Source organism: Stenella coeruleoalba (assembly GCF_951394435.1).
Source record: "Stenella coeruleoalba genome assembly, chromosome: 7".
Taxonomy (NCBI): Eukaryota; Metazoa; Chordata; class Mammalia; order Artiodactyla; family Delphinidae; genus Stenella; species Stenella coeruleoalba.
In genome coordinates, this window is record NC_137153.1 from 69,984,640 (window position 1) to 70,003,064 (window position 18,425).

Genomic DNA, 18,425 nt, shown 5'->3' on the forward strand with positions numbered 1-18,425 from the left:
TTTGGGGGATTGGTAGGATAATGCTGAAGGGCCGTATACACTGTTAATTTTTAAGTAGTAGGAATTTTTTCCTTCAAGATGAAGTAAGAGTGTGAAGAAAGAAAAATAATAAGTCTAAAAACCATAGAGGGTAGTCAATGATTAAGCGAAGGACCAAATAGTTAAAATGGGATACCTAAGAAACCTGTGAGTCATTCCTTGATGCTTTCTGAACATTGGCCATCATATCTAACCCATCTCTAAATGTAGTAGGTATATGAGGTTATCAATAGCTAAAGTATACTTACTGTTAGTAGGATGCCTAGGATAGCTCACAAAGGCCTGTTGAACCCATAGTGTCTCTAAAGCAGTAATTGAAAATTTAAAAATTTTTTTTATTGGTTTATAACATTATATAACTTTCATGTTTACAATTTTGACTTCTATATACACTACAGCATGCTCACCACCAAAAGTTTAGTTTCCATTTGTCACCGTGCTATGGACACCCTTTACCCATTTTGCCCTTCCCCTAATTCCCTTCCCCTCTGGTAGCCACTACTGTGTTCTCTGTATCTATGTGTTTGTTTTTGTTTTGTTTGTTTATTTTATATTTCACATATGAGTGAAATCATACAGTACAGTATTTGCCTTTCTCCGTCTGACTTGTTTCACTTAGCATAATACCCTCAAGGTCCATTCATGTTGTTGCAAATGGCAAGATTTCATTTTTTTTATGACTGACTTGTTTTCCATTGTGTGTGTGTGTATCACATCTTTTTTTAAATTAATTAATTAATTTATTTTTGGCTGTGTTGGTTCTTCGTTGCCACGCGCGGGCTTTCTCTAGTTGCGGTGAGCGGGCTTCTCATTGCGGTGGCTTCTCTTGTTGCGGAGCATGGGCTCTAGGCACGTGGGCTTCAGTAGTTGTGGCTCACAGGTTCTAGAGCACAGGCTCAGTAGTTGTGGCACAAGGGCTTAGTTGCTCTGCAGCATGTGGAATCTTCCCGGACCAGGGCTCAAACCCATGTCCCCTGCATTGGCAGGCAAGTTCTTAACCACTGCGCCACCAGGGAAGCCCCTATATCGCATCTTCTTTATCCTTTAATTTGTTGATAGGCTTTTAGGTTGTTTCCATATCATTGCTATTGTAATAATTCTGCCGTGAACATGGGGGTGCATATCTTTTTGATTAGTATTTTCATATTCTTTGGATAAATACCCAGAAGTGAAATAGCTAGATTATATGGTAGATCCTGAATAGCCAAAGCAATCCTGAGAAAAAAGAACAAATCTTGAAGGTATAAAACACCCTGATTTCAAATTATATTACAAAGCTATGGTAATCAAAATAGCATGGTATGGGCAGAAAAAACAGACACATAAGTCAGTGGAACAGAACTGAGAGCCCAGAAATAAAACCACACATAAATGGACAATTAATTTATTACAGAGGAGCAAAGGACAACGGAGAAAAAGTCTCTTTAATAAATGGTGTTGGGAAAACTAGACACCACATGCACAAGAATGAAACTAGACTACTACTTCACACATAAAAATCTACTTGAAATGAATTAAGGACTTGAATGTAAGACCTGAAACCATAAAATTCCTGGAAGAAAACCTAGGCAGTACGCACCTTGACATTGGTCTTAGCAATACCTTTCTGGATCTGTCTCCTCAAGCAAGGGGAAAAAAGTAAAAATAAACAAATGGGACTACATCAAACTAAAAAGCTTCTGCACAGCAAAGGAAACCATCAACAAAATGAAAAGACAACCTACTGAATGGGAGAAGATAATTGCAAATCATATATCTGATAAGGGGTTAATATCCAAAATATATAAAGAACTCATACAACCCAACAACAAAAAACAAACAACCTGATTAAAAAAATGGGCAGAGGAACTGAACAGACATTTTTCCAAAGAAGACATACAGATAGCCAGCAGGCACATGAAAAAATGTTCAACATCACTAATTATTAGAGAAATGCAAATGAGAACCACGATGAGATATCACCTCATGCCTGTTAGAATGGATATTATCAAAAAGTCAAGAAATAACAAGTGTTGGAGAGAATGTGGAGAAAGGGGACCCCTCATACAATGTTGGTGGGAATGTAAATTGGTGCAGTCACCGTGGAAAACAGTATGGATATTCCTCAAAATATTAAGAATAGAACTAAAACCATAATTTCAAGCCTTGAAATCTACTAAGACCCTGTGGGCCTTGAGAGGGACTTAGGGGATGTGGAGGGAAAGAGGACTCCAATTACTAGAAACTCCCAGAACTCCACAGGGGAAGGCTTCTCTGACAGGTGTGTCCTGAGGTCTGCCGTTCTAGTAGTGAGCATGGGACTGGGCAGACGGCACTGGAGAGGAGCCTTGGGGACCATTCAGTGGAAGAATAACCTCGTGAGCCAGCTGATAGGACTGGCTAGCAAAAGTCCCTTTTCCTTTATTCTGTGTATGTCCCTTTTGAAATTGTGTGAATTTAAGTAGAAGATAGAGCTGCTCCTCTAGAGGAAGACCTTTCATGCATCTAGACTATAGAAGTAACTGTACTTTGAGCTAGACTTTCTGTCTAAATATTCCACTCTAAGAGGAAGAAGAGGAAAGGTGTTTCCAAAGTTAGAAAGATTGGTATAGAAGGCCTCTGAACAGGGGAGCGAAGTCAACTTATGGAGGTGATGATAGACATTGCTGGAGAGAAGGGTGAAAGGCACTCAGAGAATGAAAAGAAAGAAAAAACACAGGCTACTTGCCTGAGAATGAGGGACATGAACTTTGTGCGAGTTCAATGACCAGATTTTCCGACAAATATTCCCAGAGCCCGTAGCTCAGTAGAAGGGCCAGTAACTTTTCTAGAAAATATGTTTTGTTTTAGAAAGAATAATACGGTTGCAAAGTTAAGGAAAACCTGAAATCCTGAAGATATCAAATTATTTAAACAATTACTTGGCAGTGAGTTGTTTTCACGAAATTAGACAGTACACACACAGTGCTCTGAGAAAAGCATTTTTGTTAAAATTCCAACAAAGAGGATTGCCTGAAAGTAAACCCCAGTGTAGTTTCCAAAGATTTTTACAAACACCACCCATGTAGTATGAAACACACGAATTCTGATGAGAGCGTATTTTTCAGGAATTCATCACCCCCTTCCCTTTCACTCGGAAGGTGGCCTCTTATCCGTGGCTGTTGGATGTAACCAGTGAACCGAAACACTTGAAACCAATTTGCTGGTTTGAGAAGAGGTTATTGATTCTCACAGCATGTATCTCCTGGGAGAATGTTATTGTTTAACTCTACATGTGGACAATTCTAGCCTCACGCTACTTTAAGTCAGGCAGACTGGGTGAAGTATGTGGATTCTGCTTCTTTAGTGAAGTTTTCAGGGGCTTTGAAAAATGTTTCACAGGTCTGAGTGCTGCCTTGAGTTTAAAACACCATCGTATGTGCTTCTCAGAAAATGTCTGGTTAGGTAAGAGAGATTTTTTGTAAGCATGTGCTTTATTTTTGAGGCAGGGAGTATGTTGGGAGAGAAATTGCCTGTGCACTTCTCCCAGTGCCAAGAAGACAATGGAAGTGATTGATAAAACACCAAATTAAACAAATATATTTCAGGTTCTTGGTTAAACGATCACTGCTTGAGCTGTTGGTGATTTGTTCTCAGAATTGCAAAGCCCAATCAATGTTTTATTCATATCTTCTAGCATTATTGGTCACATGTCTTAAAGTTCTGTTCTTGAAGTGAAAAGCTTCTTTCATCCCTGGTGGAAGGGAGGAACAGAGGGCGTATGGTATCAGCCGTACAACATACTCCCTGAATGATCTTGTGCATTTGTATTATTTTTCACTAGATAATAAAAGTTCAGTTGAATAGTTAATGTTCAACTCTGAGTGGGTGAAAAAACTCAGCATATCTGAGGTCGATATCTCCTCTGGGTGTTGTTTTAGAACAGATGTACGGTGGCGAAGCCACAAGCTGCTGAATGTTCCCTTTCAGATCCTGCACGTGTGTGTCTCACTCTACTGCAGCCACCATCCTATCCACTTTTTCCCTAGAAATATTATTATTGGCCCAGAGGAGGTTCATTCCAGCAGGAAGTCTGCCATTTTGAACCAGATCGAGCAGCCTTTGTAACAAGAAATGATTTATTGTTCCCAGCTGTCGTTCATAAGGTGCCCATTATGAGCAAGTCTGCTGATGAATCCACAGCCATAAGGGAGGATTTAATTTGTGACAAGGAAAATTTCTTTCTGCTGAAGGCGGAGGAGCATCTCTGATTTTTATCTGTGTGGGTTTATGGTGGGAGACCCTATGGGTATTTATTAACTTGAACTGAGGGGTCTTTCTCATATATAGTTATGTTTCAGAACTAAAACTCTCTAGGTCCTCATTTGGGGTGTGCAACTGGTGAATAAAAGCATCAAGTTCATCTTTTTCTCAAACATCTGCATTTTTGACTTAGATTTTTTTCAACTGACAAGTTACTTCTCTTTCAGGCCCCATAGTTGATACAAAAGACTGTCATATGAACCAGAAAGGGTAACTGAAACCAAAGGACCATAGTGTCTAGCCAAAGACATGCCACAAGGGGTGACAAGGAGCAGATGTCTCAACGAACAGGGCACGAGACCAGCTGTGCGTGGCCAGGTAGGAGGATGAGAAATATTTAATTTGCTGTGGTGGCACAGAAAGCTCGAGAAGCACATCGCCCCAACTTAAGGATCTTGTGTTACAATAATTTTTCGAAGACTGTATAGCGGGCACACCAGCCATACAACTAAGATAGTTATGTTTCGAGTCATTTACACACCTTGGTGATTAGCAGCTTGGGGACCTGTCTGCTGAATTTCTTGAGAAAACCTCCAGAGAGTCAGAAGTTACTCTAAGACTGAGGCAACTTTCGAGGTGTGAGATGCGTCATTCTTAGGTTTTAGACTTCCCTTGGGATTCAATCTGCAGCCAGTCTAGAGCAGGTCACCTGGAACTGAAATTCTTCTGAGACACGAGAACAGGGAGGGGTAATTATTATCAGGGAGGATGCACCGTGCACTTTGCCCTCTGCTCAAGGGATGAACCAAATTTGAAGGGTGGTGAGGACACTGGAAGAGTGATGTTTTTAATATATGAACAGATTTCCCCCTCTGGCAGCTCCTGTTGCCTTGACCTCTCCCCCTAACCTCATTCAGGCATCATTTATTGTATCAGGGGAAAAAGGAGTTTCACCAAAGCACAGGAAAAAAAAAAAAGCTTTTGATTTTCAAAAGTCAAGACTCTAAAGGCACTTGGCATAGAAATTATAAGATGAGTTGGACCAAGGCTTCTTACCTCTGAGAGAACATGCAGTTTTCCAGGTGTGCTGGTAAGGAGGAGGGAAGGGAGGTGGAAAGGGAGAGGGGAGCAGAGAGAGCTCTCAGAAGCTGGTGGCCCCTCTCCCTTCTGAGAAAGAGGCTTTGGCCCTGCTTCTCAGGGGGAAAGGTGGTAAATGCAGAAACCCCACGTGACTTGGGGTGTCATGACTTCCCAAGTAGAACCCAAGGAGACTGCAAAACCTCAGGATAGAAATGGCTGAGTGGCATCTAAGGGACAGAGAGTCTGAGCTAGCTTCCTGGAGTTGAGCGCACACAGCACACGGCTGTGAGTCTTCTGTGTTCAAAAGGGCCACCTTCGATTGGCATCTAAACTAGGGACAGGGACTTCCCTGGTGGCGCAGTGGTTAAGAATCCACCTGCCAATGCAGGGGACACAGGTTTGAGCCCTGGTCTGGGAAGATCCCACATGCCGCGGAGCAACTAAGCCCGTGCGCCACAACTACTGAGCCTGTGTGCCACAACTACTGAAGCCCGTGTGCCACAACTACTGAAGCCTGCGTGCCTAGAGCCCATGCTCCACAACAAGAGAAGCCACCGCAATGAGAAGCCCGCGCGCCGCAACGTAGAGTAGCCCCCGCTCGACGCAACTAGAGAAAGCCTGTGCGCAGCAACGAAGACCCAAAGCAGCCAAAAATAAAATAAATAAGTAAACTGGGGACAGTCTTGGGGGGACTGAGCCCTTAACTTATGGGATCTGACTCTACCTCCAGCAGGTAGTATCAAAATTGAATTGCATTGTAGGACACTCAGGTGGTATCAGAGGATTGGTTGGTGTAGGGGAAAAACCCATGTGTTTGGGTTAGAAAAGTTTTGAGTAAAAACAGTTCAGACTGGGCTTCCCTGGTGGCGCAGTGGTTGAGAGTCTGCCTGCTGATGCAGGGGACACGGGTTCGTGCCCCGCTCTGGGAAGATCCCACATGCCGCGGAGCGGCTGGGCCTGCGAGCCATGGCCGCTGAGCCTGTGCGTCCAGAGCCTGTGCTCCGCACCGGGAGAGGCCACAACAGTGAGAGGCCCGCGTACCGCAAAAAAAAAAAAAAAAAAAAAAAAAACAGTTCAGACCTTTTGACGTCTTCCCTGTTTTCCAAGGCACAATTCACATTTCACCTGTTCCCAGGCATCTTCCCAGACCTGTCAGTTATTAGTTTATCTGTCCTCGTGTTTCTGTAGCTCTTCACCCATTCATTACAGCCCTTTATCAAAGTCAGCCTCGTACTGCAGGTTAAGTTAGGGTGAGCTTCTGGGTTTGAACCCCAGAAGTGTTCTGCTGTGTGTGCTTACAGCACCTGCCATGAATTTAGCACCCTAGGCTGGCAGGTGTTTTGGTGCCTGGCACACAATAAAGCCTCAATACATAGTTGTCAAATTAAGTTGAATTTAAAGTTCTAAAATACATAGTGAAACATGAGACAGATCCTTGAAAGAATGCTTCATTGGCTATAGCTTTGATTCCCTCACTCCCTTTCTTTCTTTTCCCCAACACTTGATTTCAAATTTTTTCCAACATATGAAACTTTTTTTTTAACATCTTTATTGGAGTATAATTGCTTTACAATGGTATGTTAGTTTCTGCTGTATAACAAAGTGAATCAGCTATACGTATACATATATCCCCATATCCCCTCCCTCTTGCGTCTCCCTCCCACCCTCCCTATCCCATCCCTCTAGGTGGTCACAAAGCACGGAGCTGATCTCCCTGTGCTATGCGGCTGCTTCCCACTAGCTATCTATTTTACATTTGGTAGTGCATATATGTCAATGCTACTCTTTCTCTTAGAATCTTTCAGAGAACACCCATATAACTACCACCTAGGTTCTGTAATGTATGTTCTATTGTATGTATGTATCTATATATTTATGTAGTATTACTTGTTTATCTGTCCATCTAGCCATCAATCCAAATTAGGTTTTCCTCACTGCTTTTCACATACAACCGATGTTTGACAGACCTTCGACTCTGGAATCAGATCCGGGATTCATTCCTGGATTCGGCCCTTACTCATTGCATGGCTTTGGGAGTGTTGCTTAACCTGCATCTGCTTCCCGCTCTGTAGAACAGGAGGCCCCTGAAACCTATTTCACAGGTTGTGGTGAGGAGATAATGTAGATAAAGGGCCAGGCACAGAGTGTGTGTTCACTACATAGTAGCCAGAGACAAAGTACAATGTAAATACTTATTTCAGCCACCGGCACTGGATTTGCATGGTTTGTGCTTCTAGAGTTCTTGCTTGCAGCCTCTGCTGTAGGCCCAAAAGGAAAAGAAATTCGTAAGAGACAGTGAATCTCAGACTCTTCCTTGGTTATGAGCATGAGGTCCCTGGCTCCAAGAGGTAAGCAAGAGGAATCTGGGCTTTGGTGTGGAAACTGCATTCTGAACTCCCCGGCACAATGAAAAGGCCAGCAGTCGAATCACCAGTTATCTACTTACACCACACAAGGTGGGGGATCTTCATGCTTGCCTGAAATGCAGAAGAACCTTTTCTAAAAATGGAGAGGATGAGTAGAGAACATCGGGACTCTCCTGCAGCCCTGAACACCACTTCCCGAGTGCATGTTTCCTGAGTGTAGGCCCTCGCTAGTACAGCCTTCCACTCTCAGGTGAGAGAATAGCCTCAGATCAGGGAATCAGAATTATGCCCAGATCATTTTGTTCCTGAAATGGCCCTGGAAAGCTGTAGCAAGAGTGTGGAGGTTGAGATTTCCTTCCCCAGGGCCTCAGACCAGTCAACATCGGGGATTGTTGCAAGACTGGAAAAAGGAAATCTCATTCTTTGTTTCCAGCATGTGCTCCCACTGTGCCCATCCCCATGCCCAATCATTACGATCGCCTTCACACCCCTTAGTTTAAACATGTTGAAAACAGGATGGTATGAATACTGTGGTTTGAATGAATAAAATTGTGGCCTGTCCATATGAATTGTTTTTTTTTGCTGCACACGTAGAGTTGGGGCTCTTGGTTTCAAATTTGTGTTGGTGTTTGCCAGTAGAATTATCCCTGCATGAACGGGAAAATGCCTAATGTCCTCCTAACGGTTTACAACGTAGGTGGCGTACCACGTTACTCTGTTAAAAACTACAAGTGCCTGCTTCCCCCCGATTCCACTCCCAACCCTGGGAGTCTGAGTCGGTAGGACTTGGGATAGCCCACTGGAATTTACATTTAAAAAATCTCTACAAATTATTTTACTTCACAGCCAGAGCTAAGAACTCTTAGCTAAGAGCTAAAAGCTGTACAGCACTTCTTATTAAAAACAGTGAGAGATGAAGCGTGTCTTCTTTTGAGATTCAGAATCTTGCTTGACGTTTTCATTTTTGCTTTGTGTTCTACCAGTTGATGGGCATATAATGGAAAAGTAGCTAAAACGGAAAGATTGGAAATACTTCCAAAGTAGACAAAGTTGGGCATAAAATAGAAATGACAACCCAGGAGAGCACTTGAGGAGACTCTCAGCTAAAGAAAGAGGAGCTAGGAGAGGTTCTCACAGCCAATAAGGAAAGCAGGCAGGGGATTAGCAGGCGAAGGGCATAACCTAGGACCACAAAGCAGATAGGGAGATGGAGGTACTGTCTGTTATCAATTCTCAAACATCCGTATTTCACATTTGAGCATCCCAGGCATCTGTTTGCTGGGTGCCGATTGGGATGGAGCTGTCATTGTCAATGTAGAGCTAATTTTATTGTTATTCTTGGTGACATAACTGGACGACTTCACTTCCTCAATGTTTCAGTCAGCAAACAATTTAAGGACTGTTTGAAGAAAGAATCAAATCCTGGTTGTTGTCTGAAAACTTACTCTTGTCCTTTGCTAGTTAGATCAAAAAAGCAACAACATCAAAACCTTTAGATCAAGTGTTAGTTGCTTGGGGGAAAATTCTGGAGATAACAGTGGAATGCTTTTAAAGGGAATACTGCATTTTTAATGGTCTCGATGACACAGGTACTAATATCACGTGAAAAACCGAAACAAATGTGACAGTTTTGAGTTGGCCCAGGAAGGTTAGAATCTAAATGTGAAGTTTGGGGTATAGTTCATTGGCAGCATTTTTTTCTCTCTTAAATGCCCCACAGTAGTTATGCATCTTATAATCAGTGGTGTCTTAGATTCAGTGTAATATGGTATTTGTGTTGGTCTTTACAACTGAGAATATTGAAGAAAGTTCTCCTCTAAATTATCTCCTGCAGAAAGTATATATAAACCTATAGAGGAGGACCAGGGAATCACAGACCCGTGTGTGTCTATTTCCATAAAGGATGTTCTCTTTGAAAAAAAGAGAGAAGAACCACCATATATTTAAACAATAGTCATATTTTAAAAGAAAAGAAGCTGGATTTCATTAACAAGGAATTATTCCTATTTTATTGGATTTTTTTGGAGAACTAAGTAAGCACATGAACAGGAATTGATGGATGTACCCAGGTAGGCTTCCAAAATGTTTTTTTTTTTTTTTTTTTATAGCTGAAGGTCAGTTGTTCATTACCCCCTCTTGGGTGGGAGTACCCCTGAGAAGCAGTCATTTTCTCTATAGTGGATACCTTATAGCAGAATCCCTGAAGACCCATAATCACAAGTCCGGCACCTCTTCCATATGCTGCCCTTTGAATATCCCAAGATAGCTTTCATATAAACCTCTCTCGGCTCTTCCTCAGGCGAAACATTTCTCTTCAAAGATGTACCATAATCTCTTTTTTTAATTAATTCATTTATGTTTATTTATTTGGCTGTACCGGCTCTTAGTTGCAGCTCGCGGGATCGTTGTTACCACGTGTGGGATCTTTAGTTACGGCATGCACAATCTAATTCCCTGACCAGGGATTGAACCCAGGCCCCCTGCATTGGGAGCGTGGAGTCTTAGCCACCAGACCACCAGGGAAGTCCCCATAATCTTTTTTTGAGACCTGCCGCTCCTGCGGTTTCTCCTCTGAATCCCCTCCAATCTGTCTATATCCCTTATAACTAGGTAACATTGGTCCCAGTTTATCCAGGAGTCTTCGTTTTTGCCTATTTTCCAGGCTTAATTATCACCTGCAAACCCTTTTATTCTAAAAACTGTCCTGATTAGAATATTATCACATGTGGTCAACCTACTTACAACCGACAACCGACTGCACTATCTAAGGGTGGGCTGAGAAGTAAAAACGAGAGCAGGGCTTTCACTGTCCTCCTTCTCGGTAGTTGACACGTGCAGTCAAGCAGATGCGTTAGTGACTTGAGTCACACATCCCACCATTGCCTCATGTGAAGCTGGTGGCTGATGGCACCCCGCAGAGCCATGCCCTCCCCGTACAGCACTGGTTCTGGTGCTTCTATGGCATTTGTTCCTACACAATTTCATGGTGTTTGAATTCAGCCCATTGTCTAGTCTGTCAAGAACTTTGTCATCCAAAATGCTGTCTTATTCCTCCCAACGTGCAGCTATTGGAAGATGTAATCATGCTTTTCTGTGTCATTATCTAGGTTCTTGATGAAAAATATCGCATAGGATAATATTGTGGTACATCACCTCTTTCCAGTCTGACCTCTCTTCACATCCTAGTGTCATTTAACATCACAAACTCACTTAATTGTAGTGTCATGCAGGCCATGTATTTCTTCCATTTGCATGATAGTATTTTGGGAAACCTTAGCGAATGTGAATATCTATTTTATATTAGACTCAGATGTCTAATATAAAATGTCTTTCCTAATCTATGCATCTAGGTCTTGGACCAGAAAATGGGAAAACAAAAACAGAGTTAAATCTAATGTGACTTCTCAGTGACTGCACGTCTTTTTAGCTCCCATGGGACCTTGGAAATGTTGACTGACACATAGACGAGGTCAGTGCTCCATGAATATTTGTTGATCCAGGCACAATTTTTCATTGAAAAATAAGCAGAAGATCCTGTTCATGGCTCTTGCTGTGAAAAAAAGCCTATTTCTTTACACCTGTCAAGGACATCTGCTTTGGGAAGTCCCACACACAGCTTAAGTCCACACCAGAGTATGAATTGACTATTTGCTAATCATGTAAATATTATTGCTGAAATGAAAACATGATTGAGGCTGGAAGTGTGACCCGAATGCAGAAAGTGCCAGCTCTTTAATGCAAGCAATTAATTAAGCATCATCTTTAAGTCTGGTGATAGGTCCCAGGGTGTCAATCAAATCAAATATCACCAGCTGCTGAGAGAACAGGCTTTCAGGAAGCGTCTCCTATACCAAGGAGGAGAGGGAGGTGGCACTGAAATGGATTTTCTGAGGCTCCAATAGCTAAGGACACCTATGGAGGGCTGGTGGTAAACTGCTTTGTGGATACATCTGTAACACAGGATCACACAAGCACTGTGTTGAGTCAGCTGAAATGGTGGAAACGGCCCAGATTTGGAAGCCAGATAGGGCTGGGTTCAACTCTTGGTGCTGCTTCTTTTGTTAACCTTGGAAAATCATATGATCTATCTCAGCCTTGGTTTCTTCAGCTTTAAAATGGAGATGACAACACCTGTCCTGTAGGACTTTTGTGTGGGTAAGAAAGATGGCAGTGCCCGGCTTGCAGGGAGGATTCTGTATGGTGCTTGTTAACGACTAAATGATTTCTGGTCCCCACTCTGCTGCTGATGTCTCCACGTTGACCTTGGACATACCCTCAGCTTTTTAGCGCTTGCTCTTCTCCAGCTCTGAAGAGGTAGAAGTGGACTAGACAGTGTTCCAAGGATAAAAGCCCATCATTCTGTGACAGAGATGGAAATTAGGGCAATTTTGTGACAAGTAGAGTGAGCCGTGGGGAAAGTGCACTGATACATGGGAGGGGGGTCTGGTCACCAAGGGTGACGTCCCACAGGGCCTTCATTTTCCCAACTCCGATCACCTCCTTCCCCCCAGAGCAGGCTGGAGGCCACTTGAAATGAGCTGTCATCTCATCTCGGGTCCTTACCACCCCACCTGCCTGGCTGGAGCTCACGGTAGAACATGTTTGTGCAGGGCAGAGAGACACTCAGCTCCACGACAAGGGCACCTTGAAGGAAAAAGTGATTTTATAAAGTGGGGAAGGCCTGTCTTGAACTACTGGGGTATTTAAAGTAACATTTCCTTTTCCTTTTTTTTTTTCTTACTGCAAATAAGAAAACCAGTACATGGTTGATGCTGAAAACTATGAACATACAGTAGTTTAAAACAACTACCATTAACATTCTATGTACATCCTTCTAGTCATTTATATACAAGACACAAATGACCTCACAGTATCACCCTGTCTTTTTTTTTTTTTTAATTTATTTATTTTTGGCTGCGTTGGGTCTTCGTTGCCGCACGCAGGCTTTCTCTAGTTGCGGCGAGCGGGGGCTACTCTTCATTGCGGTGCGCAGGCTTCTCATTGCTGTGGCTTCTCTTGTTGCGGAGCACGGGCTCCAGGTGCACAGGCCTCAGTAGTTGTGGCTCATGGGCTCAGTAGTTGTGGCTCATGGGCTCTAGAGCGCAGGCTCAGTAGCTGTGGCGCACGGGCCCAGCTACTCCACGGCATGTGGGATCTTCCCGGACCAGGGCTCGAACCCATGTCCCCTGCATTGGCAGGTGGATTCCCAACCACTGCTGCCACCAGGGAAGTCCACCCTGTCTTATAGTGTACTTTCCTGGGTATATTTCCCCCTCCTTATCACTGCTGTTTTAAGTTTTGCGGATTTCTGTTAATATAACAGTGCCTTGGTTGTTTAGCAGAGGTCTCCAAAATGGGATGCTTGCCCCTTGGGCACATGCAAGGTAATCTATCGGGAAGCAGGAAGAAAATTTTAGAATTCCTGTTTATACTTTCACCTCTCCTTTTAAAAATTGTGTGTGTGTGTTTGTGTGTATTTCATAACGTGTAAAAATGTGTCTGGAGGTAGGCAATCCAGAGCTGGGACGGTGGCTCAAGGGTGCCGCCAGGGACTGAAGCTCTTTCCAACTTTCTGCCCTTCTACCTTCCATACAGGCCTTCACTCTCAGGCTGGCAGCCTCATGTTTGCAAGATGGCTGCTGCACATCTAACCTTTATGTCCACATTCCAGGCAGGAATAATGGGAAAAAGTAAAGGGGAAGGGATTTTCTCCTAGTGAAGCTTTGCTTTTTATTCAGAAAGGCATGTTTTCCTTCTCATTGGTCAAATGAGAAAAGTCGAGAAATTGAAATTTTTAGCTTTTTGGCCTCTTTGACAAAGGAAGTCAAGGGCATAGGAAATGGTGAATTGTGCGGGGGTAAACCGTCCATAGGGTCTGCCACAGTCCTCTCGCCAGAAAAATGCATCCACAGGTACACACACATCCAACTTTGCCAGGCAGTTCCAGGGGGTTTCTCTAAGTGGGGGTTGGAGGGGAGCCACTCTATAGGGCCAAACTAAGAGAGAGCCGCTCAAATGGATTCTCAGCTCAGCCCAAAGCCAGGGAGCACGAGAGAAGCAATAGGGGGAGAAGACAGAAGTCAAAAGAGAAAGTGAAAATATATGAGTGGGAGGGGAAGGAAGAGAGAACAGAGTGGCCATGAAGGTTGTAAGTAGCAGATATGATACTAACAGTAAACAAAAGAAATACAGTGGCGAAGAGAGGGGGAAAAAGGATAAAGCAATACCACAGCGGGGAAAAGAGGAAGTCTTTTAAGTTTAAGGGAAGATGCTACTCTAAAGGATCAGAAGTCGCTCGCCAGCGGCATCTGCGGGTGGCAAAGGTGGTGATGGAGGGTGCCAGTTAGTGAAAAGTTGGACCAAGTGCTGTTAACTTCTGTGGAGTCACAGGACATTCATTAGAAATTCAAGGGTGCTCTCCAGAAGGGTTTGGTGATTTGGAGATTTGAAGTCTGATAGGGAACAGGCCAGCAAGATAAGGTCAGTTCTGGAGAATTCTGAAACATGGTGTTAAATCAGGTTTTGTAAATCATTTCTGGTGGAGTTTATGATGGCAGCTTGCAGTCAGTTCCCTGATCGTAATCTTTGAGATTATACACGTTGCCAGTAGCATACACACAAGCAGCAAAATAATTAGCAGTGTCCCCTAAACCATCCTACAGGACCTATGGCAAACTTTCTCCAGCTGGAAAAAGTATAGATCCCTCCAGCATCTTTGGGCCATTATAAATAGCAGAAGCAAAAGGTTTTTAAGAACACAGGTGTTGGAGCCGTGTGTATTTTCTCTCGGGGGTCTTAATGAATCAGAGGAGGATATCACGTTGGAAAATAAGTTTAAAAAAAAAAAAAAAGGGAAATCATGTAGCTGAAAAAGAATTCACTGACTTTTCCAGGGGAAGAAATACCTGATTTCTGAACACAGTCTATATCCTGAACAGTTTCCTAGAAATGACGGAACTGATTAATTTTTATAAAGCACTCCAAGTGTCACACAGCAAGTTTTGATGCTTCCAAGTGCCCAAAGAGGTAAGCAATTTAAAGGAGTTTAAGATTTTTACCTGTATCTAACTTGGAGACGCACCTAGTGAAACTGCAAATTTTGGGTTCAGGGTAAAGAGTGGTTTTAAAGACTGAGCTTCTGGAGTCAGACCGCGCAGTTTGGGATCCCAGCTTCATCATTTGTCAGTTGTGTGATTTGGAAGAAAGTTACTTCACTTCTCTGCCTTCACTTCCTCATCCGTAAAGTGGGGATAACCACTTCATAGGACGGTTTAGCGGATTAAATGAGATAATCTACATGAAGCTCAACACAGGGCATGGCATATCCCGGACACTCCAGAAACACATGGATGGATAAACAACATTTTTTTTCTGATTAGTTCCATGATTTTTCCTTTTAATTTTTACATCAGTACCATGAGTTTACCTGAAGATAAGAAACCATTTTTATTGTCAGCTCATTGCGAAAAATAGTGTTAATTCCTATTAAGGTGTTCACCATCTTTTTTGCAGGCATCAAAATGATGTAATATTTAAAAGTGATCACACTTCTGGGTTTGAATCCCCACTTCTTGGCTCCAAGACTTTGAAAAGTTGCTTAACCTTTTTGGGCCTCAGTGGCCTTAGTTGTAAACAGGGGATTCTGTGTAGTTTGAGTTAATAGATACAAAGTGCTCACGTCAGTGCCAAGTACATAAAAGTGCTCAAGGCTGCTATTAACCAAGCATTTTCCAGAAAAGAAAATGGAGTTGAGAGGTGAAACCCCCAAATAGTTTTCTTCAACTTGTAAGTAACATACTGAACTTCCTGCCTCATAATATTCAAGATGAAATTTTGAAAGATGCCTACATCAGGAATTTTTTCATAGCCAAACACTAAAAGCAAAGTGAAGGTCTACACAGACAGAGATGGCAAACATATGGCCTACCCCACCTGACACCCAGGGCCATGACAGACATTACTAATCCATTATGGCACTTTTACCTACTGAGTTCGTGTTCACCTTTGCATTGTTCTCAACGGGACACTCTGCACCACCATTGTCAATTTGATTGGTGTTATGTGAAATCAAACTTATTTTCCATCCTTGTTCTGGTATTATGTCTTCAGAACTGTTATTTTCCCCAGAGGATGAAGAATTGATGTTTGCAAGCAAACTCCTTCCACTGAAATTCCATTCAAATTCTTAAATGATGAGAGAGAATCCTCCTTCAAACCCTTGAGTAAGCAGAGTGAGTTATATAAAAGAGAGCTGGCAGTACGCATGATCTGTTGTTTGTGCTGCTTTGGAAGATGCTGCTAAGACAGATGACACTGATACCTGCAATTAAAAAAAAAGATTTGCTGGGGTCTGAGGAAATCATTTGGAATATGGCTACTTTTGCTCTTGACTTGGTAAATGATTTTCCGGAAAGAGCCAGGTATAGCACACAGCTGGGCATCTTTCATCTTATCTTAAGAGGAAGATGCAAATGACTAAATGTAAAGATGTTTTCTATATGTTGATCGGTGTATTTGTCTGCTAGGGCTGCCATAACAAAATACCACAGACTGGGTGGCTTAGATAACAGAACTTTATTTTCTTTCAGTTCTAGAAGCTAGAAGTCTGAGATCAAGGTGTTGTCAGGTTTGGTTTCTCCCAAGGCCTCTCTCCTCAGTGTGCAAATGGCTGCCTTCTTACTGTGTCATCACATGACCTTTTTCTGTGTGTGCCCCACCTGCTTGGTGTCTCTCTCTCGACTTATAGGGTCACAGCCACCTTGGAGTAGGACCCCCATACACTTGTGACCTCATTTAACTTTAATTACCTTCTTAAAGGCCACAGCTCCAAATATAGTCACATGCGAGGTTAGGGCTTCAGCATATGCATTTGGTGGGGGGCATGATTCAATCCATAACAATTGGTATGTACCCAAATAACTCTAGATTCTATAGCATCTTATAGCCCCAGCATTGTTACTTATACTCATCATCATGTGACTCTAGTTCTGCCAGAAAAGATAGTCATGCTAGTTACACACTATGGAGACAAAGAAGTGTGTGCTCACTTTAGAAAAATTTCTGTCGCAAATCAACAAAACGGATACATCAATGGAAAATGGGCAAAGGTAGAGTCAAAAGGCACAGAAAGAAAAAATACAAAAAGGTAAGAATATGAAGAAATGCTCAAACTCATTAGTTGACAGAAAAATACAAGATAACTTGAGATATCACTTTGCATGTACTAGACTGGCAAGATTAGGATAATGCCAAGTGTTGGCAGGGGTGTGCGACCATGGGAACCCTTATGCACTGCTGATGGGAAGGACAACTGGTGTAGAAGTTCTGCAGAGGATTCTGGTGGTAATAGCAAGTTAGCTCTAGGTATACTTCCTGACCCAGCAAATCCACCCCAGGTACATATCCAGAAGGAATTCTCACAGAGTTTATTAAGGTCCTGTATGAGTAAGGTGACAAGGCATTTTAGCTTGTCTGGGGCAGTTATAGTGTACATATGCTGTCTCGGTGGAATTATGAATAGCACCCTTTTGTTCCTCACAAGTGCTCACCCTGTGTGTAAGGGTTGTCTTCACAGTGTTTCTGGGGTGGTAGGGGATTGGAGGCACTTTGGGGAGTAGAGAGGCAGAATGTGTTAGGTTCATGCTATTCAGCAGAAAGAAGTAAGAGACTAGATGTACCCATAGTAAAATATATGGATCTTTAAAACATAGTGCTGGATGAAAAAAGAAGAGAGATTGAGGTTTACAACAACAATATTTACACACTGTTACGATCCATGCATATAAAACTATATGTTTTATAAGAACACATATTAACAGAAGGGCTTGCGTTGAGCACATTGAAATGGTTGCCTTGGGCTAGGTGAGGAATAGTAGTGGGATATAGGGGAAAAAAAGATGTGAGGGGTCTTAAACCAAAGATGATAATGAACCATTGAGAAGATGATTAACTTAGCCGTAGTATCTGAAGTTGAAAAGGGAGTGTTCTGTCAAAATAGATTAAATTGAAGAATTTTTTAAAGTGTTTAAAATATTATACATTTCTTGAGAAATTGGCACTTATTTGTTTGCTGGTTTATTCTCTGAAGCTCTGAAGGGCATTTAAGTCTGTTTATATAAGTATCTTAAGTAGGACCAAAAAAATAAAAAAAGTAATTGAATGAGGGAAGCAGAATAGAGAGTATAGAGAACTAGAAAAGATAAGGCAAAGTCAGGTGTGAGGTTAATATCTAAAATTCACACCCAAAGTCCTATAGATTTCCTAGAAATGGGTCTCAGATTAGGCGCGACACCAAGGAGATGCCCTCATATGCATGATCTACATTATCTGTAGTAACAGCCACCACAAAACCACTCCAAGTACTAAGAAGCAGCCCAACTATTTCCCATTCTGAGATCAGAGAGAAATTTCTCCCTTGGGCTCTCCTAAGGAGGGCACCGTGTAATGGAATAGCAGCCTAGAAAACTAATTTCGACTGAAAGACTCATCCCAAAGCCGTGTCGAATACCTGAATGCTAATTTACTCTCACAGGGTTCGAGCTCCGTGAATTTCTGCAAAATAACTTGGTTTCAGTTCCGGTAGAGTTGAGGAAATGTCCCTGTGTATGCAGGAAACCTGTGGTCCACAGATGTTTGGGCTCTTCCACTGAATTGTGAACCGTAGGGCCAGAAATTCCCAGTCGTTACAGCAATAGCTAATGAAAGCAAAAAGAAAAGGAT

At 42.5% G+C, this 18,425-nt stretch overlaps 1 long non-coding RNA gene across 4 annotated transcripts in view; it reads left to right on the top strand.

Moving 5' to 3' along the window:
- LOC307188547 overlaps positions 1-18,425 on the top strand; it is a 114,189-nt gene that overhangs the window by 63,586 nt on the left and 32,178 nt on the right. The window contains exon 4 of one of the 4 annotated variants that reach the window (XR_013828984.1): positions 4,488-4,638. The exons of the other annotated variants lie outside the window; for them this stretch is intronic. This is a non-coding gene — a long non-coding RNA (uncharacterized lncRNA). The remainder of the gene's footprint in view (positions 1-4,487; positions 4,639-18,425) is intronic. 4 annotated transcript variants of the gene reach the window in all.